The 27,907-nt window shown below is 35.2% G+C and overlaps 1 protein-coding gene across 2 annotated transcripts in view; it reads right to left on the bottom strand.

Annotated features, from left to right (window-relative positions):
- The window catches only part of LOC105220977 (uncharacterized), a 90,961-nt gene extending 64,585 nt beyond the window's left edge, over window positions 1-26,376 (bottom strand). The window contains exons 1-2 of one of the 2 annotated variants that reach the window (XM_011197575.3): window positions 25,984-26,376; window positions 23,204-24,300 (exon numbers count right to left, since the gene is read on the bottom strand). The gene's annotated coding sequence lies outside the window, so the exon portion shown is untranslated. Of the gene's footprint in view, window positions 1-23,203; window positions 24,574-25,983 lie in introns of both variants that reach the window. The other variant, XM_054228884.1, reaches the window with a different exon arrangement.
- Between the last annotated feature and the right edge of the window lie 1,531 nt (window positions 26,377-27,907).

A 27,907-nucleotide genomic window follows, 5' to 3' on the forward strand; every position in this document is an offset into this window, starting at 1 on the left:
ATTTTTAAGTTAATACGCTTGTCGCGACGCGCACTTCTCGGCCATTTGTTTTCTTTAGACACACAGGCACACACACACACATGCCACCACCCGCACACACCACTGTCGCCAAGTGGACACACACACAGATACACAAACACCTGTTTAACTTAAGCATCTCCGGGCATCGTCGAAACACTCGCCGTGAAGTGCTTGTGAACCGCTTGAAAGCTCATGCGCAACGAGTTTGCTGGACCACAGCGTGCACAGTTAACTACACACAACAACAACATGTGCGCAGGCGGTCGGCCGCTTTGCTCCTCTAATGGATTTGTTAACAAGAAAATATTTATGCGTCGATTTTTTTCGCTTTGTTTTAAAAACATGCAAGCTTATACAGTTGTTGTTGTTGTTATTGCTATTATTTTTTATTTGCGGCATTTGCTTGCTTGGCTTGTGCATTGATTTTGTTGTTTTTTTAATGTGTATATGCATGCCCATTGTTGTTGTTGTTTTGTTGTGGCTTTAGCGTTATTTTATTTATTTGCTTGACGATTTTTGTTGAAACGAAAACAAATACGAAATTACATAAATTAAGTGAATTTAGTGCTTGTTTAATGTGTTTGTTATTGTTGTTGTTTGTGTCTTCGCCTCTCTCTCTATCTATGTCTTATTAGCCGTAGCAGCGCATTCGGCTTTTGCTTTGGTGTTTTTGAGCGATTTTTTATTTATGCTGCTGTCACAAGTTATTGTTGTTATTGTTATTGCTTTTATAGATTGCTTATTTATATTTCGTAGGTGGTTTGAAGGGAATTATGTTTATTGGTTAAGTTTAATAAGTTTTTTTTTGAAATTAAATCAAAAATTAAAAAAAAATAGAAATTGTTAACCGTTATTTTTATAAAAAGACATATGTTACGTTAAGTTAAGTTATGTTATGTGAAGTTTTTTTTATTAATTTTTTTTATTTATATAAAATTATTCAAATTAATTTTTTTTTATATTTTATATGATTTTAAGTTATGTTACGTTAAGTTATTAAGTCATGTTAAGTATTTCTATTCAATTTTTTTTTATTTCTAGAAAATTGTTTAAAGTAAAAATGGTATATTTCATATGATTTCAAGTTACGCTATGTTAAGTTGTGTTACCTTTAAGTTATTACGTTACGTTAAGTTTTTCTACTCTTTTTTTTAGTTATAGAAAATTTTAAAATTTAAAATTAGTATATATCATATGAGTTTAAGTCTTGTATGTATATAAACTTAACATAGTTACGTTAAGTTATGCTACGTTACGTTAAGTTTACCGATTATTCCTTTTATTTATAGAAAATTATTTAAATAAAAATTATCATGTTTCATATGATTTTAAGTTTTGTTAATTTAAGCTGTGTTACGTTAAGTTATTATGTTATGTTAAGTTTTCCATTATATTTTTTGAATTTATGTAAAATTATTTAAATTAAAATTACTATATTTCATATGATTTTAAGTCTTGCTATGTTAAGTTACGTTACGATAAGTTTGCCAATTAATTTTTTTTTTGTTTATAGAAAATTTCTTAAATTAAAAATATCATGTTCCATATGATTTTATGTTTTTTCCGTAACCTTAAACTTAATTCCTTAACATAATAAACTTAAACTTCTGTTATTTATCTTTAAATTATTTTTAAACTAAACTGTAGCTGGCATATTAACCTATAAAAAAAGAAATGCTAAATTTTCTAAGGTTAAGTTTCGTTGGATAAGTTATGTTCACATAACTTTGACCAAATTTTTAAATAGCACTATCAGAAGCAATAACAAAAAAGCCACACAAAGTGAGCGCAACAAAAAAAATCTGTACAACAAATGATTTTTAAAACAATGCAACAAATATGTATATAAACAACAAAAACAAATTGCAACAACAAAAATTGAACAAAAAAAAAATACCAGAGCAGCAGAAAAAAGCTGCAAAATGAAAAACGAAAAGTGCGGCAAACGCATAAGAATGCACGTTGCATGGACTGGCATGCAGTAAGCAGCGACAAAAAGTGCAACAACAACAACAAAACATAATGGTAATGCCATAACAGAAGTGCCAAAATCACGAAGTCACTGCAATGTGTCCCAGCGGAGGCAAACAATGCGCGTTGCATACCTGTCGTCGCTATTGTGCCTGTGGCACGTTGGGCAGCACAGAAACAATGCCAACAACGAAGACAAAAACAACAACAACAACCCGCACATTGACGTCGCACAGGAATGACAACAGGAAAAGGGAAGCCTGTTGAGTGGCCCAAACTTATTTCCGTTGCCAGTTTATAAAGTCAAGGGAAAGGACCGCAGCGACAACTGGGGCACACACTGACTTAATGCATAATATATATATTGTATATATGTATATGTATGTATGTGGCTTTGTTTGCGCAAAGTTTGACAACAAGCGTCTCCATTTGGCTTATATTGCCGCAAATGCCAAGGCGATTTTTTTTCGTTTAACAATTTTTCGCTGCTTGCCACAGCTGAGTGCAACGTCTTGCTGGAGAATTTTTATTACTCCCTTTTCTGCGATTTTTTTTTTTTTTGTCATACGTTTGACGCAAATGGCATTTCGAACTGGCAACATGCAACACAACAAATAAGCTTGTCTTTTTGAGTGAATTTATTTATTTTTTTTTATTTTATTTTTTTATTTGAAGGGAGTTTCGCCGTTGCCCACACTCACTGACAGCTGGAAATTGAAATCGTTCCGCGCAACAGCGACAACAACAACAACATAAGGAGCGCGGCCTGATCGTATTAACGAATTGACAAGGCTTGCAAAAATAAATCTAACACGTTGCCGCACAAAAAAATAAGACGGCAGCGCAACAACAATAAAAACGCCAACAAACCTGACATGCATCTGTGTGTGTGTGTTTCGGTGTAATTGCATATGTATGCATGTGCGCTGTTGTGTTGTTGTTGGAGAGTAAATTGATACTTTGAAAGCTGCGCTCGGTTCCCACGTTTCAATTTGGCATTGCATACGACGGCGCGCCGCTGACCGCCAACACCGCACTGGCCGCCAGCTTGCGCGCCGCCGGTTCGCATGTCCGGTGTGTTACAGTGACACCGAACATATTCTGAATATGCGCCAACAACAACAATTACAGCAACATCAACAAAAAAGTAGTATTAAACATGCCGTAAGGGTTTGCGCGCTTGCCACAAGCAGCCAAGTTATGTACGTTATGTTATGTAGCAATCGAACGAAGACGGATGACATGCTGCGGTTTGTGCAACGCTACAGGATCAAGTGAACCACGCCACATACAGGCGTATAAAAGCAGCGCTCCAACAACAGCAACAACGCGCTCAATGTAATCAATGCGCTGATTACAAAAAACATCAGAAAAGTGGAAAAAATAAAATAAAATAAAGCGTTGAGGAATTTATGTGATTCGCAGTACGCCCACAAGTCGTGGGATCAACAATGAAGATCACGACGAAGTTCATGCGTTGCGCTTAACTCTCAGCGCTTGCGTGTTTATGTGGCGCATATGTTTGGCATCGGTATCGAAGAACGCACTTCATTTTATTACACAGCGCTTATCTTAAAATATTCAAATCAGCGCAACAAGCAGGCGATCACATTTCAAGCGTGTACGATTGATCGCGCAGCGAAAGTGGTGGTGATCAGTTTCCAACGCGCTACGCCACGCGCACAAACACACAGATATATTTTGAATATATATATATGTATGATATTGTGGCTAGTGGCAGCGCGCCGCTGTGCACTTGTCGTTGGCTAGTGGTGCTGTGTTTCAAGCGGCGCTTATGCGCTCATTAATCCAGTTCCCAAGCCAAAGCGACATACGAAATCGTTAAGTTCGTTAAATTCATAGCCGCGACGTTATTTGAGTCAACGTCAAACGTTGCCGATAAGTCATAATTTAAGAAATGTAGTAGATAAACGCGCATAAAAAATTACCGAAAAATATATGAAGCGTAGACAAAAGGGAATTGAAAACAAAAACAATAAAGAAATTTCAAAAAGCAACAACAGAGATGAACTGGTATGTAAACGAGTCGCATGCAATGCCGCGCGTCTCAAATGCACATTAAACTAAAAAAAATCACATAACTCAGACAATAAAATCACAACGACACAAAATAATCAACAGATGAAAGAATGAAATTTAAATAAAAGATCAAAATAACGAGGCGAAGAACAGACGTAGAACGCATACTAGCGCAGTGGAAGTAGAAGAAGAAGAGTAAGAAATACATGGTTTGTCAGTAAGCGAGCACGATGAACAGGTTGAAAAGCGCAGCGCAGTGGAGTAGGTTATGAAAGCCCGAAACTTTTTGATAATACCGAAATTTCGAGAATGCAAAATTTTAATTTCGGGATCAAAAAAAAATTTTTTATTTAATAGAAGTGAAGCAGGCTATAACAATCCGAAATTTTTTGAAAATCCCAAAATTTCGGAACCTAAAAAAAAATTTTTTTTTATTATAATACAATGAAGCGGGATCTAAAAACCCGAAAAAATTTGATAATACCGAAATTTCGGGACTTCAAAATCTTAATTTCGGGATTATAAATATTAAAAATTTTAATTATTATTATGATGTTTTATAAAAGTTTCAGATTTTTTATTACTAATAAAATATATAATAAATGTCGGGATCCCGAAAAAATCACCACTGCTTTCAAAGCACAAAAACGCAGCGCATTTCGAAGGAGGCTGGCAAACGTATTTTATACAGCTTTTTAAGCAGCAAAAGCGAGCGCGCAGTGCGCGGCGCATGCGCGACGCGTAGAAACACCTGTCAAACCGGCCAGCCACATGAGTGCGCACACCCGCGTTTCCAAGTAATACTGGACCGGAGTAGACGGACAGCGCATGCAAGCAAGTTGATGTCGTGGAAAGCACAGACAGGCTTAAATATATGCACATACCAACAAACAGTAGTGCGGCGGTGCACCGCCAAGCGTTCGTTTGTCACTTTGTTGCGCTGATTGTATTTATAACGCTGGGTCTGATGCAGACGGCAAACAGCGCGCAATCCTATCAACTCACTTGCCATGCAACACCAACAACAACAACAATAAAAGCAACATGGCAATAACATTAGCGTTAACATATTGATAACAACAACAACGAAGACATGGGGGAACAAGTAAAAGAAATAACAAAAACAAAATCAGCATCTTTAATGCCGCCGACGCCGCCAACGACAACGTCAACGATTGGTGCAGTGACAGAGCTGGACAAGCACCACGCACAACAGGCAAACTGAGAAATCAACGAAAAACCAAAAACAACAACAACAAGGTAAGGTAGACAAATCAAAAAGACACTAAAAGTACAAAGAGAAAAGAGAAATAAAGTTCAAAACAAAAAGCAGCTACGAAGCAGCCGAAAACCGAAACAAGTTGCGGTTGCTGTTGCGCTGCAGCGGGTGGATGGCATAGCGCGTTGGCTGCGCGTACGTGTGTTCGAAAGTGTGTGGCAGACACTACGCATGCGTCGTATACCACTACTTGCCAGCGCAAAATGACAAGTGAGTTCGACGCGTACAACGCGCATGCAAGCAGGCGGCACTAGGCAGAGCGCGCGCGGCAGACGGTTGAAACAACGCGCATGACAATAAGAAGGATACGAAAATACACCAACAACATTTTGTGGCGAGTATTTGACTGCTACGCTATGGTTTTTTGAGCATGCCACAATGCGTTGACGCAGGTAATGCTAATGCGCGTTGCATGCAACATAACAACTTAAATGCCACAAACATGATTTGCTTGTAATCAATAGAAAATGCTGGCTACAGCGTAGAGGTAAATTCAGTAAAATAAACTTGTTTTTGTTTCGTCTTTAAGCCTTTAAGCTGCCACAATCGGCTGCATACATACATATGTATGTGTGTTCGTTTCAATTATTATTTAATAGCATTATTAGCTGCTGTTGCTGTTGTCATTAGCAGCGCATTGTTGTTGTTGCTGTTGCTGTTGCTGTAATTATTTTCTGTAATGCCCGTAATTGTTATTTATTGTTTGTTGTCGGCCTGATTACGCGCAACGCGTTCGCTGTAAAGACGTGATTAGTGCACTGGCTGCCGTTTGATGATGCAACAAAATTGTGGCGTGTCGCATTTTTTGTTTTTTTTTTTCTGTTTGTGCTGGAAAATCAATTAGAAGTGTTCAGCAGCCGGAAGTTTTCTTCAATAACTTGGATTTTTCTTGCATTTTATTGTGTTCATGTTTTCATTTGTTGGCGTTATTAGGCTGCATGGTTTTGATTTGATTAGTGCGGTTGCTGTGTTTTTGTTGTTTTCACTTTGATGTTGTGGCAAATGATGCAGCATGATTTGTTGTTAGTGGGGAGGAGGGTATATTTGTGTAAGAATAAAGAATTTTTCAATGAAGACTTTCTAGAACGTGAAAAGTGAAACATTCTTGAAAAAAAGTATATAAAAAATACATGTTGTTGTTGTGAAAATTATTATTTTTTACTATTTTTTTGTATTAACAAAATTTGTTTAAAATTAAAAAAAAAACTTTTTTAGTACAAAAAATTCAAAAACATGAAAAAAAAATAAAAAATATATTTTAAATCAAAAAATATTATTGAAAATTGAAAAATTAGAAAAAAATTTTTAATACTAAATATTTTTTTTTTATAAAAAAATTTATAGATTTTAGATTATTTTTAATAAGATTTTATTTTTTTTATTATTATTTATTTTTTTTTTTGTTACCGCCACAATTATTCTCAAGAAGTATGAAAAAATCTCAGCTTCGATAAATGAATCATTTTTCCACATAACCATCCAGCAAGTGACCCATAATCCACTCGTCTACGTACACACTCGCCGCAGCTTCGTTTCGTTGGCCGTGTGCCGTATTAACACTCAATTTGAAATTGCAAATAAAATAATTAATTGCGTTTACGATGCGAAATGAAGTGACGTGCATGAGCAACAAATAAATAAACAACAACAACACCAGTAAAAATCAAATAGCAAATCACAAACAACAACGCTCACAACGTGTGATAATAAGACGAGTTGAGCTCTAGCATGCAATCAACCAACTAACATACAAAAAGTAACAATAACAATAACAACACATATGAAACACTCAAGCGCCTGCAACAATCAGCATGTATCGGCGCATGCAACGCGTGCAACAAATTGCCGCTGCTGCTGCGACGCAAACTGGCAATATGCGAACAGCACATTCAAATTTGCCTAAATCAAATGCTAATCAGATATGTTAGGCGCGCCGTCGTCATGCCACATCGCCACACAGCAGCAACAGCAACAGCAACAGCCACATGCCACGTATTAATAATGTGTGCCAGCGATGAATGTGTTGTTCTTGTTGTTGCATATGGTACATAAGTATGTATGCAGCTGTTTTTTGGTGCGACCACCGACTTGCTGTTTTGACAAATGTGCCACTGTGCGCAAGTGCACCAGCAGCAGCAGCCGGCAGTCGGCAATAAATGCTCGTAAATAAATGTTCTAAATTAGACATTTTATCAGGCCACATTATGGCAGCCGCAAATGGAGTCACTGGAGCAACTAGTTGTAGTGGTAGAATGTTGCCACCTTCGAGTTGCGTTTAGCCAGTGCGTTGTTGCTCAGCAATAACAGCAATAGTAGTGCGTTAACGGTGCATTAAATGCTATGGTTTTATTGTTGCTGCACTTGGGGGATATATCTAAGTATTAAATGGAACGATTTGTTGGAGTAAATGATATTATTGAATTTTCAAATGAAATTCGACTAAAATTACAGTACCTCACAAAATATATATGTAATGTACTGTTCTAAAAATACATTTAAAAAATCAACGAAAATGCTTAAAAAATAATAAAATTGGAAAAAATACAAATAAATTTTTTTAATACAAAAAAATTTCAAATGAGAGAAAATTATTAAATTAAAATCGAAATAAGTAGAAAAATATAATAAATAAATTACAAAAAAGTTAGAAAAATAAAAAAAAATTATAAATTAAAATGTTTAAAACTTAATAAATATTTTTTAATTAAATAAAAAAATTAAAAAAAAAAATTAAAATTTTTAAAGTATTTAAATTTTTACATTTATATTTAAAATTACATACAGAGCGATAGCCTAAATCAAATGCTAATCAGATATTCCAACCACAAAATATTCCAACCCTTAATAGATAAGTACTTCCTAAAATAGTCTCTAGACTTAAGTAAACAAATAATGGGATTTCCCAACAAAATTGTGAAATAGCTGCGGTCACTTTTATGGTGAAATTACAAGTATTATGATTATTACTAGTTAGGCTTTATCACTTTTTTGTCAGCTAGACCACTAAGCAAGCGAAACCCATACAATGCGCTGATAAGACACTTGCTTATTAGTTGGGCAAGTATTTCACACGCTGATTTGGTCATGGGTTTACATATCACTGTATAAAAATATCATTTTTTTTAATTTTTAATTTTAAATTTAGAATTATATCAGAAAAAATACAAAATTAAAAAAAAAATTCCAGATCTCGAGTATGAAATTTCAAGAGCTTGCAACAATCCAACAAAATATATGCACTCAAAAATAAAATTTTAGCAAATTTATAAATATATATATATTTTTTGTACGTACGTATGTACGTATGCACATTTCCAGCTGGCTCTGTAGTGCCACTCATAAATTCATTCATACGAAGACGTACGTGGCTCATCCACAAGTGTCAGGTGCCTGCGCCTATCAGCAAATCATTGATTTCTCAAAGACAAGTGCGATTACGAGTACTTTATTTTTCCAACCAAACATACAGACACCCTGACAAACACCTATATATGTTTATGCGATAATCTATATATGTGCTGACATAACGGCAATTTATAGCTTTATTTTTGTTTTCCTACCAAAAGTATTTTTATAATTTTTCTACTTTAATTATGTAGTGTGCGCTTATTATTCTCTATTTCCTTTTTATACCATTTGTACTCGAGTGCTCCACATTTTTACAAAACAAAATAAAAACAAAATGAAACAACAACAACAAAAAGCAACACAAACAACAAGCGCGCTTAATCGCGCTTAATTGCTATAATATTGTGACGTAAATGGAGGCGCTCTTCTTAAACGAGCAGCAATAAAAATTATTGGCCACTGATAAAGTTCAATGAAAATGTATATTTGTATACATGTATGTAGAAAAGTAATAAATGAAAATAAAAAAAATGGAAAACTAAAAAATAAATAAAAAATAGAAAAAAAAAATTGAAAAAAATGTCATTAAATTTTGTATTAACTAACAGCCGCAGTAGCGTACACTTGAGCAATACAAACACGAGTTTAGAATATTTTTCTTGATTTCCTATCAGCTGATAAGCTGCGCGCAAACGCTCACGATTAGCTATCGCACACCAACGAACGCGTATGAATTTAGTTTGTTATGACTATAAAAAACAACTGCCAAGTGGTTCAGCAGTGCGCACTTGTTGTGGTGGGTGGCGCGGTCGAGTCGATTTGGGGTCCGCGCGAAGCGATCGATAGGCGAATCAGTAGATCGTTAATAACACAAATATTTATAGAGGTACATATGTATGTGTATGTTTGTATGTTTGTGATAGCTGCTGAACTAGTTTGATAAGCACGCCCGCGCAATCTTAGCGGTTGTAGGCAAGGCGCACTCTTGGAGGCTTTTATGCCGTTAATTAGTGGTATTTGGCATGATTAGAGAGGTAGGTGACCATACACGATGGCTGGTTACAAATGTACATACCTAAATAATCTTATAAGTGTTCTGAAATGTTAGGAAAGATCCACTATTTTTTTTTTTTTTTGATTTTTTCGTAGAAAATTTTATCGAAGGCAATCTTTTTTTAATATTAAGAATTATGTCTATTTGGCTTTATTTGTTCATGGGTTGCCTAGCTCAAGTATAAATATTTATTTAACAAATTTTATTTTGCTTTTTTATATAAAATTTCGAAAATATTTTTAATTTGGTCTGTCTTTAAAATTTTTATCGAATATCGAATTTATAATAGACCTCATAACTACTCCTAAGCAAAATTAAATTCTTACTTACCATTTAATTCTAAGTTTAAACAACACACAGAACATCTCGGAAAGAGTAGCCTACCTTTCAGCGCTTAGCTACAATTTAAATAATTTTTTCGCGCCCAATAGTAGGCAACATTTTATTTTATATTTTATTATATTTATTTTCTATTAAAACGAAATTAAGCTACAAAATATTTGAGTGATTTTTATATATCCACATTAATAAAATAAACAGTATTTCACTATAGAGACATAATAGAACGAGAATTCGAAGATATGTTGCCTACATTTCAGCGCTAACAAGAATTTCCGGGTGTTGATAACTGAGGAATAGAACAAGGTTCAGCGGAAGTAGACTACTTTATACCCAAAAATTGTTCAAATTTGAGCAATAAAACCCATAGACCTTCTGAGAATTTTCTTGGCAAAATTTTTGGGTAAAACTGCAAAAATATTTATTTAAAAAATAATTGTAGCTGGCAACCAAAAGTCAAACAATAAAAAATTTCGGACCGACAAAACAAGTAATCTAAATGCAGTTACATATTGTGGTCAGCGCATGCGAACTAGCTGATAACAACTATGAGCTGCTTAGGCAAACCGCAAACCCGCGAACGACGCTATCTTATTTTGAGTGCCCAAGCAGAGCTTCTGGTTAAGCAAAATAAAAACAATTTAATACTAATAAGTAAATAAAAACTATAACGCGACATTTATTGTTTCCTCTTTAAGCAGAAATAAAAATTAAAAAAAAAAATGTTTTTAAATTACTAAACTTTTTTTCCTGCGTTCCGTGAACACTAAAACCACAAATTAAGTGATTAAAAATTAAATATTTGAAAATTTTTATCAACGTACAAGTGCTGGAAATTCACACTCAAAAATCCACAACCCTAGAATCGAAAGATTTCCAATGAATTCAAACAAAATGGTCGAACACGCTCAATTCACAGCTTCATCTCGGTAATAATTGTATTAAAATGGACGAAATGATTTTTACGATTTTATTGTTTAGTTTCTGTTACTGTTGCTGTTTTTCATATTTGTTGTTGAGCTACCGTTTTAATTGATATCAATTCGCCACACATTGTTAATTGAAAGGGTGTGATCAGTCGCAGTTCATCGACAAAAAACAACAATAATTTTCATTAGAAGCGCCGCGCTACCACATACGCCTGCGCACCTGTCAAATAGTCGCGCTCTCACTTCGTGGCTGCTGCCTACATTTCACACTCCCAACTCAAAACCGTTTATAACGCTCACTGCAGAGTCCGTTGCTACAACTATTGTTTATTATTATTTTTGCTTTTTTTGTTTTTCCTCGCACTTGTTTGTCAATGAAATTAACACTTTTATAGTGATTTTTATCACCAGCATGATGATTATTTCAATTTATCTGTTTATTTGTTTTAATTTTTTTTTTAATTTTTTGTTTTAAATTCTTTGTTTTTTCAGCGCTTTTAATGAACTATCTCTGTTTTTGTTGTGCGCTGTTAAAAAGCAAAACCGTTTCGCCGTTTTAACAGCAACGAATGGCGTGCGGTACACTTTTAACGGTAACAGACCTTTGTAAATTGATTAGTTTTTGATGATCTATGCAATTAACGTGTAGGTGGGAAACGCGCTCGTCATAAAGTTGACGAGTTCGTGCATAAGGAAATTATGGAGTTGAAACGAAGAATTAGAAGAATTTAAAACAATTATAAAAGTGTGGTAAAACTCAAAGAATTTTATGCAGAATATTAATTTTCTTAGAAATTATGCACTAGATATTCATTAAAATTCATAAAACGTTCTTAATAATTCGTAATAAGAAAGAGAGTCAAAAGTTCAAACTAGTTGAGAATTAGTAAATTCACGAACGAAATGTGTCTGTATACTAGTATTTATTGCTGCAATTGTAGCATACATGCAGGCAGGAAACTCATTACCATTAGTGTAGTATGAGTGTAATGGGAAGAGTAGTTAAGATATTTTTTAAATTATATTAATTGAGAGTGAGGGTAAGAAAGAGAGCATATTGAGTTAGCGCTACATTAAAGTGATTATTAAATAAAAAGCTGCATTTTATACACAAGATATCAAAGAATTTCCTAATTACACTCCATTCATCAACCACCTATATACAGAAATATTCTAAAACTCAAACGATCTACCCATAAATCATTTCAATTTCCAGCTAAATAAAATTATGTATAATAAAACTTGTTGTCCAACACATTTTCTGAATATTATATTAAAGAAATATATCTATATTTTCACACAAACAGTGACTATAAAGTTTAATAAAATGAATAAACTTCTCATGAATTAACACTATTTATGATAAGCTAATAAATTTATAGCAAAGCAAAATTTCTGTGCCATAAAATAACTCGCTACACCACCCAACGGGTTTTCTGTTGGATTTGTATGCAAACATAGATATAAATATTCAAGCAAGCATACATATTTATTGGTGTTAGAAACGTGTTAATTGTTGAAGATTTGCTATACCCAAGTGACGTCATTTATTATGAAAATAAAAATGCACGAAAATAATCATTTTATTTATACAGAAATATGACTTTTTTTATAAATAAAATACACGAAAATCATTATATTTGGTTTCAAATATTTAAATTTTAATTATAAAATGCCAAAATTTGAAGTTCTGTTCTACGAAACTGAATATAGTGAGAGTGAAAGAGACAGCTAAATATTATATATAAGTTGGAACAGAAGGTAATAGGTCATAAAGTTCGAATAGAGAGAACTAGAATAGAGGGAGAGCTAGAAAAGCATATCTTTACTATAGGTGATATTTTTTAGGTTAAAGGTTATTCATTCGAGATTATATGCGTAAGGGTTATGAAATTTTATGGTATTCCCTCATTTTTGAAATTTACAAAAAATTAGAATTTTGAATTTTTCTTTGGTAAAAAATATGACGAAATCAACTTTGATTCCAACTTTAAACATTTTCCGTTCCAACAACAACACTATATATTTAAGTATAAGCAACAATTGCGATAATTTTAAGTGGAGAAACTCATTTTCTTCCCCAAAACCTGCACTCATTTACCACTACATAACCTTAACCTACAGTTACAACACAACGTCATGACGTTGCAAGCAACAACACACACACAGTCACAATGAGGCATCGATAGCCATCTATAATTATCGACACTATCGCATAGCGAGCGAATACGAGTCGCCGCCAACAACACTGGTGGCATGAAAAACGTAGTTGCAACTGTCGCCGCGTATTGTCGCCGCATATAACCATAAATTAACGTACGTACGGTGCCGCACAAAGGACGAATGGCAACAACAGAAGGAGCAATGAAGTAAATGGTAGCGACAATATTTAAAGCATTTTAAACATTTCAATGGTCAGCACTTACAAATGGCAACGCTCAATTACAAGTGTAGCGTGCAACAAAAAGCGGCACATATGCATATTGTGGCATGTATGCGTGAGCCATGGATGTGTGTGGCAAGTCGAAGGCCACACAACATAACAACGCATCGGTAGTCAACGTTGGTGGGTGTGTTGGCTGTTGAAGGCGGCAATTTACGGCATTGCAACCAACGTTTAAGCTGCCGATACGGTGGCAAGCACTGACATACGGTATGCATATAGATGTGTGTGCGTCAAGTTAATATTCTGCTGGTATGCATAACATATGCGGTATGTTGCAATTTAATAAACGTTAATTATGTCGTGTTGCATGGTGGTGCGGCAAGTGGCAATAAGCCAAAGTGGCTGACAATGCCGGCCCTAGCACTCAAGGCTTGCAAATACGCACAGTCAAGAGGATATATGTGTGTGCAACATTACAAACTTGTATGTTGCAAGTACATGTATGTGTGTATGATGCACTTGCTGCATGTCGCTTGCTATTCGTGCGATTAAATTGTGCGTGGCAATGAATTTATGTGTACACCCTTCCTTGCACTTGACTTGCAACCGAATTTGCCGTTATGTTGTTGAAGCCTCATTTTGCTTGCAGTTCTGTTTCCATGGTGTTTACTGGGGCAAGCGGAAGTAAATCTGTGCAAATTCTCGGTCATTTTATGCAATTTTGTTTGGATACGCACTTGCAACATCGTCGCAGCCAACAGCTGGTGGCGTGGCTCAAGGCGTTGCAAATAACAACTTTGACTGCTCTTTGTTGCTAGTAACAACTTGTCAAACTGTTTTTTCGCAACTTACTGTGGTTGAGTAAGTGTTGCAAGTATATTGCTGAGCGATTGTCATTTGCCAATTTCATTTAATCCCACATTGCATGACTCTAAGTGCGTTTTTGTTATTATTTTATATTGAAACAGCACACAATAACCGCAAACGACTGTGAGAGCGACAGTATAATCGGCTCACTTGTCACATGCCGCTAGCGGTGTTGAGAGACAATTATTCTTAACAGAGCAACAGCCGCAGCGCCATACTTTTACATGCATGTGGCACACATTTAAGATAGTTGAAGGCAAAAATAAAATTTTAAAATCATCAGTTCGAAAACAACAACAATAACAATTATATAATATAAGTAAACTCAAAAACTTTAAACGTATCTCATCTTAATTCAAATGCGCAACAGCGCACCATCAGCTTGCTATTTGTAGTTAGCTACTTGTGGCATTTTGCAACAACATTCACCGCGTTCGCGACATATTCAGTGCACTTGAGCTGTGTTTGTCATTGCTTTTTCGGTAGCCTACTTATACACCACCCGCCATAGCGGCGCTCACGGCGTGCGCGATCGCCACAGCGTTGCCAGTCATTCGACAACTGACACTCGTCTATCACTCTCAGATTTGGACGCTGCTTTAGGCGCTGCGCGTATAAGTCAGCAGTGACAGTGAAAAACAAAAGCAATAGCAAATAGCGCTACTGCACGGCAAGGCAACATGGCATCGCGGCCAGCCAAATAGCAATAAAAAGCACTTGTACGCGCGCGACATATTGAGAAATGTGCAACAGTTTAATGACCATATTTGGTATATTTTTATGGCAAGTTGCATTTATCAGATGCGTCGCGCAGCGCGCGCGTAATAAAAACAAACAAGAACATAACAAAAAATAGCAAGAGAATTAACAAAAGCTACCACTGCTGCAGTGGCAATAAAAATATGGTAGGCGCAAACATAACTGCAAGCGTTTGTATATATGCAACAGTTTGTGGTGGGGCTCTAGTAGCAAGCGTTAGAAAAAACAGGCGACGCAGTTACGCGCGCGCCCTCTGTGCCGCGCGACGTCTAGCTGGTTGCACAGTTGTCGCGGCAGCAGCAGCCGATCGACGCAACGCATCGATGAATTGAAATGTGGCAATTTTGCTGCCATGCGCCTTCTGGTCATCTTGCGCGCGTTCATTGCTAGTCTATAATTTGCAGTTGTCTACGTAGTCTAGACAGTGGACGCGCAAATCTATAGGCACATAAGCAAGCGCTTGTAAAATGAATAGCCAAAATAAATAAATAAATTTGAAGGCTATTGTTTTGGGTGCTGCGCGTGCCACAAATATAAGCAACAGTTTGTTGCAAACATAAGCCACAGACTTATGAACTCAATTCAGTTCTATGTAACCCTTTTTTACCAGCGATATACTGAACATGCAACGCGCGCTGGCATTTGCGGCTGTTAATTAATTGCTGCGCATGCGCGCATCCCCACCGCAAAACAAGATATTTTACACCTGTTTGTCGCATATGTTCGTTGCGCGCAGAACGCGTATTTAAAGTGGAGTGCAAAAATAAAAAAGCAGCGCGCCACTTTGTTGCTGTAAAAGCAACGTTGGGGCCACCAGCGCCGCTGACAAATGAGGAGCGCGCTGCATGTCAATGCTTTGTGGCAGCTTAAAAAGGTATAAATTACTAATGAATGACGTACAATTTAATTGCGAGTAACAGCTACAATAACAACAACAATAGCAGCAGCAAGTGCACTTAGTCAAGTGCTAAGTTGCTACATGCATATGTAGAATGTGGCAATGTCCAACGCATGCATACACCCATGTTGCACGAGTTCTAGACACTTAACCCTGTTGACAATATACACTCCTCCTACCACCACTTCTATGTGGCAAGCATATTGCGACATACAGTTGTTGTAGCAGTTGCAACTGTTGTTGCCATACTCCATCATCTCTGCGAGCGTATTTCTTGTTGTTGTTCTTGCCACATGTCGTCAGCATGTGCGCTCCGCTATTTGAAGTGCATGCATACAAATTTGTCATTCTCATTGGTATTATAAAGTAGACTGAGTGAAATTAATTGAAAAACGTGGCCGCCTCGCGCTCTTATGTATTCCCCACACTCAAAGATGTGGCGAGCGTATGAGTGAGTGTCTTAGCCAAGGCACATCGACACACAAGTTGAATGAATGAGCTTAAGGCCTGGCTGGCATTTGCTGACAAGTCAACGCAAATGGCCGTGACAGCTTCGCGGGCGTAAACGGCGACCAACAGCCAACTGTCCGCATCTGTTGCATCAAGAGTGCTCGGGCAATTAAAAGGGCTAAATTAAATCTACAGCAACTTTTATTGGCGACAACCATTTCGTTTCACTTGCTGCGCCTATTCCGGCTGATGAAAGTGGAATATTTAAGGGGAAATGAGTTGCCGGAAAAGGCTGGCAAGTCAATTGTCTTACCTTAAAAGCGCACACTCATCAGCCATTGTGATGAATATTTAATTAGGTGTGCATTTTAATGCTACCATACGCCAGGGTTTTATTGGCAGTCGTCGCATTGAAGTGAGAATATGGCGATGCTTGTAAAATTTGTCTAATTGTTATTGGAAAAGTGCGCTTTTTTAGTAATAAAGGCTTGGCTAAGAATGTGCGTGCAGCCATTTAAGTTGTTATATAAGTTCGTGTATATATGTATTAAAGTATCTAGCGCCTGAAATATTTCACATCTTAGTAAGATGTTTTATTAGTAAGTGAGTGAAAGCTTGTCATACTTAGAGCTTTTGTGGATGTTAACGAGAAAGCTTATCACCTTCCTCATGAGCTTTCTAGCCTATTTGATTAAAAGCTTATAATTCTTAAACTTAAATTTTATTTGGCAAAAGCTTTCATCAGTGAAAGCTTACTTTTACGCGCATAATATTGCAAAGCAATAACACAGTAGATATATTTTCGTTATTATTCAGACTGAGAATGATATTTATTTAAAAAATTAAAGCGATATGCGAAAGCTTTTAGAGCTTTCACATATGTATTGCCGATATAATATAAGAAGTTTCTAAAAGTGAACATTATTTTGTTTTTAAATCTCTTTTTCGCTGAAAAACATCAATTGGGTGAAAGCTTCTAGGAAGAGCTTTCGACTAAAAATACGCAAAACTAATTATTATCATTAATTATAGTAAATTATCATTAATTATAGAAAATATATATTTTATTTAATTTTATTACAATTATGCTGTTTTTTAAATTGCTATTATTTTTACTCGTTTCTAATTAAATTTGTTCTTCCTCAAAAATATTACCAAATATAATTCTAAAATCCGAAAATAACTTCGTGTTTCATTTCATATTTTCTACCATCATTTTCTTTTCAAAATCGTGCTTTAATTGTACCAAAAGTGAAATAAATTCAATTTAATTTATTTATAGGCGACACTACTTTACAAAGCAATGCTAAGAATTTGCAGTGAAATGCGGCAATACACAAGTTCAACTCAGCCATTTGGCATTTGCGAAAGCATTTCAAGAATTTGAATGCACCGACTAGGAAATTGCCGGAGAGAGTGCGCGAATAAAATTAATTTGATTTAATTATTATTTTGTTTTGGTTATTGGATGCAATTAATTAATTTTAATGTTGATTTTATTTAATATATTTTACGCCTTTTCATGAACATATTCTCCAACGCTTCCTTACTTAAATAGCTGCACATAACATTCATGGCAACTCCTCCAATTGCCTCCACAGTCGCTCGACAGAGCACAGCCACAGTGCGGCGGGCCTAGTGCAGCAGTATTTGATTGGCTGGTGAATTCTTAATTTATTGTGCGTCAATTTGCGAGCGCGTCTTCGCGCGGTGTCATTGCGGTGATTGACGTCAAACTTGGTAATCAACTCGGAAACAACACGCGATCGCCCGCAACTCAGCAACATCGATACAAAAATATTTTTATATTTTTTAATATATACGAGTCCAAGAAACGCCAACGCCGCCGCCGACGCCACAGTCCAAGTGATAACCGCGCACCAACGCGTCTCGACACACAGCGTCAGCAAAACACACCCCTGGCGGGCGCAATCAGAACAGATGCACGATGTACTGACGCGCATGACCAGGCCAGTTAGACAGTCCGTAGGGGAGCGTCCACTCAGCGGAAGCAGGCGCGATAGCAGCGCGACGTGTGAGGCGGTAGCGACGCGGCGACTCATGGCGATAACGACAAGCGCGTCAGCGATCTGCTGTTGATTTGCAATGTTTCTTCTGCTTTGTTTTTGTTATTGTTTTGATAGCGTTAGCAATAACAAAAATAAACACATGCATTGGACGCAAGTAAAAAACCAAAACAACAACAACAGCAATACAGAATTGAATTGGGACGCCAAAATGTTGTTAAGCGTTAACTGTTTGTTGTTGTTGTTGCAAATAAATTCGCAGAAATATGTTTGTTACTTTTTATAGTATATTTGTGTTCGGCGTTGTAGGCGGCTCAAGCGCGTAGGACCACTTCTTGGCCATAGCTTTCAGTATACATACAATATATCAATAAATATATGTATTTGCTGCTTAAATATAAATTGAAATAAATTGCTGATAATTTCTCAATGATGATGATTATTGATTTATTGCACGCCACCGCATCTGCCACATTATTGGCCAACGACCAAACAACGGCAGCAGCGCCATTTCGCCAGCAACTTCCAATGAGCAGCGCAACCAGCCGATTGCTGCACCAACGCCGGCAGCGCGCAATGGCGACTGGCAAACGAGCAATGAATTAAACAGATGCGACAATATAATTTGTAATTGCTGACCGCTGCTGATTAATGTTATTGTTAGTTTAACTACTTTTTTGGTTTTTGTTTTATTAGATACCACTTCAATTGCTGCTAAAACCGCTTCAGTTGTTTTAAGCAAGACACTTAAGTACTGTTACTTACGTTTTTTCACTTTTTTCTATGTTATCAAGCACATACAAGCTCTTACTTTCAGCAGATAACGGCAACAGCATAGTAATCATATTTACAGTTATTTAGCGAAAAATCTAATCAGTGAAATTTGCCGAATAAACGATAATAAATGAAAGCAATAGTCATTTGCAAAAAGTACCAAAACGAATTGTGCTGATTATGAAAGACCTCCAAATGTGCTGATATCTCAAAATTGCGACACACCTCCAGCTAGACCAGCTGAGTGGGCATAACTTTGTATGCAAGTATATAAAATTATTAGAGTGGACTAACAAAAAAGCTGTTAACAACATTAGACTGTTAAATATGATATGTTATGTGTAGAATATTTTGAGTTGGTGATTTTTGTTAGGGTGGTAGTGGTGACTTAAGTGGTGTATAATTTGAAAGAAATTGTAAAATTCACGCGCTCGAGTATTATTTTGCATGAAATAAAAGAGCATATGCATTTTATAGCTTTAGAAGAGCTTTCACACATAAGAGAAAACTTTCACACAAAAAAGAGCTTTCACATTAATATGAAATTTTACATAGAATGCTGGTGAAGAAAATATATTTCTAGTGTTAAGAGAAAGCTTTCGCACAAAAAAGAGCTTTCACCAAAAAAGCTTTCACAAAATGAGCTTTCACATTAATATGAAATTTTACATAAAATGCTAGTTAACAAAATAGATTTTTAGTGTTTAGATTAGCTTTCAGCCATAAATGAGCTTTCGGAAAAAGCTTTGAAGTTGAAATGTTGTATGTTTTATTTATTTTTTGTGATTAAATGAAATATTTTTAAGGTAAGAGAGTAAGCAGGAGTGTTTAAAACTTAACTTAACTTAACTTAACTTTTACATTAAATAATAACCATAGGGCAAATTGTGTTGAAAAGCTCACAGTATTTGAAAAAATTTGTTTTCCTTTTTTGTTAACATATGTTTAACAGAACGGGTAAGTAATTTATACATAGAATTTTTTATCATTCTACCGCATGCTCATCACTTTAGTACCACCCTGAAACAATCTCGCTGCTACCGCAAGCCTTCTACATACAACTTTCCCATACTATTGACACTGTTATGCATATTTTTATATTGTTTTGCACACGTGTATATTTGTAAATATGTACATACACATGTTATATTTATTGCGCAATCTTACATTGCCGGCGTCCTAAAAACAATACCAACCAGCCGCCCAATGGCTAAAACAAAAACGTGTAAAAGTGAAGTTAAATACATATATATTTGTTATAAAAAAATATTATTTTTAATGTCATTTTGCATAACAACAATAGCAACAACAGCATTTTCAACAATTTTATCAAAATATTGTATTCAAATTTCAACAAACTGCCACAGTGCGCTGTCGTTGCTGGCGTCAAATTTCGACGAAATTTAATTTTTTTTAATTAGCATACCGCATTACTCACTGCATTTGGACCGACAACGAGTGAAAACGACAAACAGGTGAATTGCCGAAATGTCAAGCGGTTGGTTCGACAAAAAGTCGAATTTGTTTGATAGCCGGCACTTTGTTAGCTGCAATCGACGATGGGTTTCCAACGCCATAACGGAACAGGTCTAACCGCCGCACTAACTGTGTAGGGTGGCATAATATTTCACAGCGCGAAATGCATTAGTAGCCGAGCGCAAGCAATTTGCGCTAATAAAAATCGGTTAATTTTGATTTGAATATTTTTTTACGATTTTTTGTGAACGCAAACACCCGCTGTTTGATTAAAAAATATTTATTTTTATTTTATTTTATTTTTTCTGGTTTTTGAGTTTGTAATTTGATTGCAATTTCTTCTGCTCCTTCTTCTCTTTAGAGAATATCACATATGTTCGTTTGACCGCTCAATATCCACAAAAATTTTGCTTTGGTTTCACATAAAATGCATTTCAAAGTATTTTGTTTGTGGTAATAACAGCAACAACAATATCAACGGAAAGGCGCTTGCCAGCCTTTGCTTCGAATAACCAAAAAGCGACTTTCTAAGTAACGCTCTAATGAAGAAAGTAGTGTAAAGAAATAACTGTAGTTAATGCACGCTTAAATATGGTTGCTTGAAAGGCAGCGACTAGAAAATTATATAAAAAGGTTAAAAAAAAATTCCAAAAAAATTTTCCCAAACTGCCAACCGAACTATTGACCCAAAATTAAGTTGGAAAAAATTTTCACCATAAATAAACAATTTGCACTGACAGTGAGATTGCCGCACAACAACAAGAATTTTGCAATAGCAAATCGCACATTGCCGCAAAAAAAAAAACAAAAACAAATAAAGCAAATCGATTTTGTGCCGAAAGCAAGGAATATTGAAATATCTACAATAAGTTTAAGTACACTTGTGTGCATATTTGAAAGCACTACGACTAGCCAATCGAATTTAAAATAAAGAAAGATGGGAAGAAGCCGCCTATCACTAATTAACATTCTGCTGCTTTCAAAGAGATGCAGAACATTATTGCTTATACACACACACATGCACATAATTAGATATATATTAGAAAGCAAAGCAAAGAAAAGAAGGTATTTTGTAATTAGACAATAATTTGCTAGACTCTTGCAAATATGCAAGTCGGAGGTATGTGGTGGAAGTTGCACTGTTAAACAGCTGTTAGGGCCAGCAGCGCAGTATTATTATAATTTTCTAAATATTATTATTAAATTAGCTTATTTGAGTTAAAAATGTTTGCAAAATTACTTCAAATGATTGAAATTGCAAAAAAAAATTATATAAATAGGGTGTAGGCTTCAACAGAGGCATAACAGCACATTAACAGAGATTGTACAGAGCAGTTTTTAGGTTGAAAATTAATAATATTTTGATTATTTGGTCAAATAGATGTAAATGAAATTGAATAATATATATAGCTGAGTAGATTTTGTTAACAGTGAGTTAACATTGCATTAACAGTTGCCTTACAAATTAAATCCTATGCTATAAATAGTGATACGACTTCATATTTTGTAATCTATTTGAAATTGTTAGCATGTTAAACTTATTTAATTGGTCTTGAGAAATTATGTCGAGCGATTTTGGCAAGCTTACATATTACTAAAGCTATGGAATTAAGATTTTATATATATATTTGGCGTAGGAACCGCTTTAAGCGATTATAGACGAATTAAGATTTTATATATATATTATAGGAAATTCGTTATAAAAAATGTTAATTTTAGACTAACATGGGACTCCATAGTCATATTTACAAACGCCGTGAATAACTAATTGAAATATATGGAGCAATCAATGACTTATTGCTTCGAGTCTCGAAGCTTCGAGTCAGAAAATTTACCTAGTATTATATTAAGCGCAGACATCTTAGAACACGACGTTAGAAATGAAATGACAAGTATGAAAATATATTTTTACCAGCAAAAGAATAGAAGAAAGAATATTATCAGTGTTTTAAACAACGGATCAGGAATAAAATCATTCTAATTTGGGTATTCTTCAAAAAAAATATTTTTGTTACATAAATTATAATTTTCTAAGAAAAGGTATACAAAAAATAACGAAAAAATAAAAACACTAAAGTAGATATCGCGCTAAACCAACAACATCCGCGTAAGAAGCATGCCATTGGTCAACCAACAACATTAATGCCATTCCCATTGGCTCATATTGAAAACTACAAAAAGATTATGCTAAGAATTGCTTGACAACAAACGTAAATGTTCTGAAATGAGCAGCTTCAATTTGCAAAGAACTTAGGAAATTTCCGTTTTAGCGTCGGCAAAATGGAATGTGGCCGAAGAGACCGACGTGATTTGTGTATGATGCTGCTGGAGCAAAAGCGATTAGTGGTGTTTATTTTCAATGGACTGAGACATGTTCATGACTGCATTAGACGTGTAAAAAAATTATTTATTTTTTTTTTAAATATTTTTTCTTTAAATTTTAAGAAAAAAATAAAAATAAAAAATATAGTAAAGAATTTTTAAATTCAAAAATAAAATGTATAAAAATATTTTCGAAACACTGTTATTTGAAAATATTCTTTTATAAATATTATAATTAAAAAAAATAAAATAATGCCACATACCTTAATTTTGATGCTTTTAATCTCACTTTCTGCGTTAATCCAAGATTATTAAGCGTGTGTTGATTTTGTTGCTTGAGAATTTTTTATTTACTTTGATTAACTTTTTTTTGTTTATTGCCAAATTTTTCACAATTTATTTATTTCAACAAACATTCAGCTGTTCTATATTTTTTCTTAACTTTCAGCCAGTTATCTCAATTTTCCATCATTTTATAAAGACAATTTCAATTTAATTTTCACCAAAGCGTTTCAGCACTTTTTCTTCAACACACTGTTTTTTCGATTTGGAACTGCAATTATTTTTTGTTGTAGCGTATGGATTCTTGAAAATATCACAAAATGTATGCGTTGTTCATTTAATTATTTATATACAGATGTAGTTAGAAATATTTTTCTTTATACACTTCTAATGCTAATTTGGCAAGCATTTCAGCATTTCAGCAATTCAGTTTCAAGTTTTATTTGGATTTCATATATATATTATATAATAATAGTAATATTAATAGTAAAAAACTGGCAAGCTTTTAGTTGACTTCGTTGTATGTGTAGTAAGTAGCGTGTTGTATTTGTTGTTGTTTTTTTTTTTTTTTTTGCTTAAAAAATGTTAAAAATTGTTAATATGAAAATTTACGTGACGGCGCTGATTTATTATTGCTATTGTAAATTTTTTGTGTTGTTTTTTATTATTGAGTTTAATTGTTAAGACACTTTAATTGCTTTTCATGCACTTTGTTCTGATTTTTTTTTTAACTTTTATTTTTTTGGAACTATAATTTTTTATTTCTGCATTAAAAGTGGCAAAAAAGTCATTAGTTGAATTGTAATAGTTTTTTAGGCTTTGTCACTGCACACTTCAAATTTGAGGAATTTAGTTTGGCAAGATTTTGTAAATTTTTTTTCACTGTTGTTTTTGTTATTATTTAATTTAATTTTTTTTTTTCAAATTTTATGCGATAATTTCACTATTTTGTGCAAATTCCAAATTTTATGAGTTGTTGTTGTTTTCCTTCTGACTTATATTTATTACTTTACATTAAATATGTAAGCGTCTCCACTGTTGTTTATTGTTGTTGTTGTTGTTGTTGTAAGTAATTATGCTGTATTAAGAAGGTACCTTTTAGTTGCTTATCAAATAGTAGTATAATTTCTTGTTGTGAAATTTTAAGTTCATAGGCGTAAGCATTAGCATTGATAGTAGTTGTTGTAGTTGTAAATGTAATTGTTGTAGTATTTAGTTGTAGCTTGTAAAAAATTTTATTTAGTATTTTCTAAGCTAAAAAGTAATAATTTCCATTTTTAGTAACTAGCTAGTGAGTTGTTATAGTAGTTTTTTAGGTTAAAATCTTAAAGTGTTTGTTGTTGTAACTTTTCTGCAAAAATTTTTCATATTTAAGTAAAAAGGCAGCGAGCATTAGAGTTTTTATTATTATTATTATTAGTTTGAATAGTAAAAATATTTATTTTTCATTTATGCTGTTGGCAGGAAGCGCCTACAGCTTTTTGTTGTTTTTGTATTTAATATATAACTCATAAGTTGCTTGTTGCCACAAGTGTAGCGTTAAGTGTTTATGTTGTTTGCTTAGCTAATTTCGTTGCACATGTTGTTGTAGTTGTTAAGAAATTTAGAAAGGCATAACAAATTATGTTTGTTGTTGTATTTTTCAACTTTAATGTGGAAATTCTTTGCAATATCGCTTTTTTAGCACCAAATAGCCAGCGGAACTGCCGCGCTGTTTTCACCAAATATGCATAAAGAGCTCTTTAAACATAAGTAGGGCTTCTTTTGAGTACTTTTTTAAACACTATTAGTTAGATTTTATGTACTTTTTTTTTAAACAAATATTTTTTTACTAGCGCAAATTGCTTTTTACTATGCCACATAGCGCATTAAACTGTACAGTAGCACAAAAAATAAAAAAAAATTTATTATTTTTTAAATTTTTTTTAGGTTTTCGACACAAACTCACACTGTCCAGCTACACTCTTAAGCCGCTTTTGCTACTATTTGTTGTTAATCTTACACTACTGTTGTTGTTGCTGTTGTCATTGGCACTGGAATAATTTATTGCGCTCATAATTCGAGCGTGACAAGTTTTGCAACACAATTTTTTCTTATTTGTTGTTGTTGTTTTCTACTTAACACATTGCTGTTGCACGCACCATTGTTGCTGACTTTTGCATATGCCGCACCGCCGACGCTATGTTGTTGACGTACCGTTACTTTAATATCGCATAGACTTAATATGCAGATTTGTACGATAATATATGCAATTGTTGTTATTGTTTTGTTAATTTTTCGTTATTGACCGCGGTTCAAAGTGGCAAGTCAGCGAGCGTGCAAGCGACCAACACCGTCAACTTGTGAATGACAAATAACAGGCAGCAAACGGCAGCAGCAGCAACACTATGGATGCTGTGGCATGCCACAGCTGCAACGACGGCGGCGGCGGCAATGCACAGTGGCTGGCTGACTCGTTGTTGTTGTTTTATTGCTGTCATGCAGTTGCTGAAGGTTTGGCAGCGCCAGCAGCAGGCAATAGCAATAGCAGCAGCAGCAGCAATAATGTTGCAGCACGACAATTAGAATGTTGCAAGTGCAGCAATGACAACAACAACAACACAGCAAACAGTAAATATTCAAAAGCGCCAATAGCAAAAGCGACAGCTAAGTAAATAATATTATTGTTTTTTTTTTATTGTGATTGTTGTTGTAAATGCTTGGAAAACACAGCTTATATAAATAAATAACTATTTCTTGTTGTTGTTGTTGCACAAATTACCGTTGGCAGAACACACTGTTGTATTGTCTGAAGCTTCTTTTTTATCACACTTCACAGCTTCAACTTCTGATTTTATTATTCATAATTAATTTTTTTTTACTTTGTTTGTTGTTGCACTTGCGTTGTTGTAATTTAATTAGTTTCAACGGCAAACACGCGTTTAAATCATATACTAATAAATATTTGTGGCGCGTTAGAGTCGCCGTTTTTGTGACGTGCGAAACGTATTTTTATTTCGTTATTGTTGTTGTTGTGAGACGACACAACAAACACCGCTTCAAAAATAATATCTACGAAATAAGACGCGTATGGTTCTGACGTTGAACCGATACTGGCGCGTCGCTATAAGCCAACCAATGTATCTCAGCGGTGCGATACTGCGCTGCGCGCTGCTTACTCCCCATACAAATGCTAGCTAGCAGCCTTTCTAAATAGAATGAATGCTACACACGCATACAGCCTACACACAGCGCGCTCACACGCGCTCGCAGTCTCAACAAGCGCAAGGCGGCGCGCGCTTGTATGTGTGTGTGCGCTGGCTGAGCGCGCGCTCCTTTGCTGAGTGCAGATCGGCACGCATGTATGTGTGTTAAACACACACACACACATATATTCCAATGGTGAATGGGCACCCGCGCATGTTCATGCATGCCCGCAACACGCACACACTTGCAAGGCAGACGGCATAACTGCACAGCGCGCAAGAAGTGAGCGCCACACACACACACGCGCAGCGAGCGCGCTCTGGCGCTCTCACTAGAAATGCCTGTGCTGCAGCAGCGCTCTCATTGCAGTAGAGTCTGGCGCTTGTATTGGTGCAGCAGTCACACACAGATACTTACAGTTATACGGATAAAATTATTTGTTGTTGTTTGATTGCCGCATATTGCTCACCATTGCGCGCTTGTTGTTGCATTTGTTTTTGTGTTGTTTTGTTTTTTTCGTGTTTTTGCTGTTGTTGCTACTCTTGTGTGTTGCATGCAAAAACACGTGCAAAGCGAGCAACTGCAACGGATTTGTCACTGTTGCAACCTCCTACTCAACGCAGCTGGTTTTGCGCGGCGCTGCCACCTCTTCGCTGCGCTGCCATCCGTCTACTCACAACTCTATTTGTCGCTATTCCCACTCCATTTCGCTGTTGCTCTGCTTTGTTTTCATGTTTTATTTTTGCCATATTTTTGTTTGTTCGACTTTTTGTTGTGTTTATTTGCACGGCTTTGGTGTTGGTGTTGGTGCGCGTCAGTTGTTGTTGTTGTTGCTTTCATTGCAATCGCCACTGCGCGCTGTTGGCGTGACTCTTTGTTGCTTTTCTTCGCTTTATTTGCTTGCTGTTGTTGACTGCTTTTGTTGTCATTGTTTTTATTGTTGTTGTTGTTGTTGTTGTTGTTACAACTGCGTGGGCCTCTTCTAATTGCAAAAGATATGCCAATGAGAACGAGACTTGCCAGTCGCGCATTTTATTCGCTTGCGTCTTGTTTGTGTTTTATATAATTTTGTTATTGTTGTTTTAGCATCGGTGTGTGTGTGTACAGCAAAGCACCTCCCACTTCCAGTTGCTGCAAAGCTTTCGCGTTCACGATTTCTTCTACATGCAAAAACACTTGTCACTTGTTGTTGGTGGCGTTTTTTCTGTTGCTTTAATTAGCTAATGCAAATGGTACATTTAATCATATGCAAATTAGATTTTTATATGAGTGTGTATAGTATGTAAACTTGTACTTAGTTAAGCCCTGTAAGTGAACTTATTTAAATGTATATTTCATAATTTTTTTGTAGAATTGTCACTTTCAGGAACTTCAGCGGTGGTGACTCTTTTTTATGGACTTAAAGTTAGTTCCATTTAAAGTTACGTTAATTGATACCTAAAGTGGTCGCAAGAAGTTAAAAATAGTGGTAAGCTAGTTAATCATTAAGTGTGATCTAT

This window comes from Zeugodacus cucurbitae, chromosome 4 (assembly GCF_028554725.1).
Source record: "Zeugodacus cucurbitae isolate PBARC_wt_2022May chromosome 4, idZeuCucr1.2, whole genome shotgun sequence".
NCBI classification, from domain to species: domain Eukaryota; kingdom Metazoa; phylum Arthropoda; class Insecta; order Diptera; family Tephritidae; genus Zeugodacus; species Zeugodacus cucurbitae.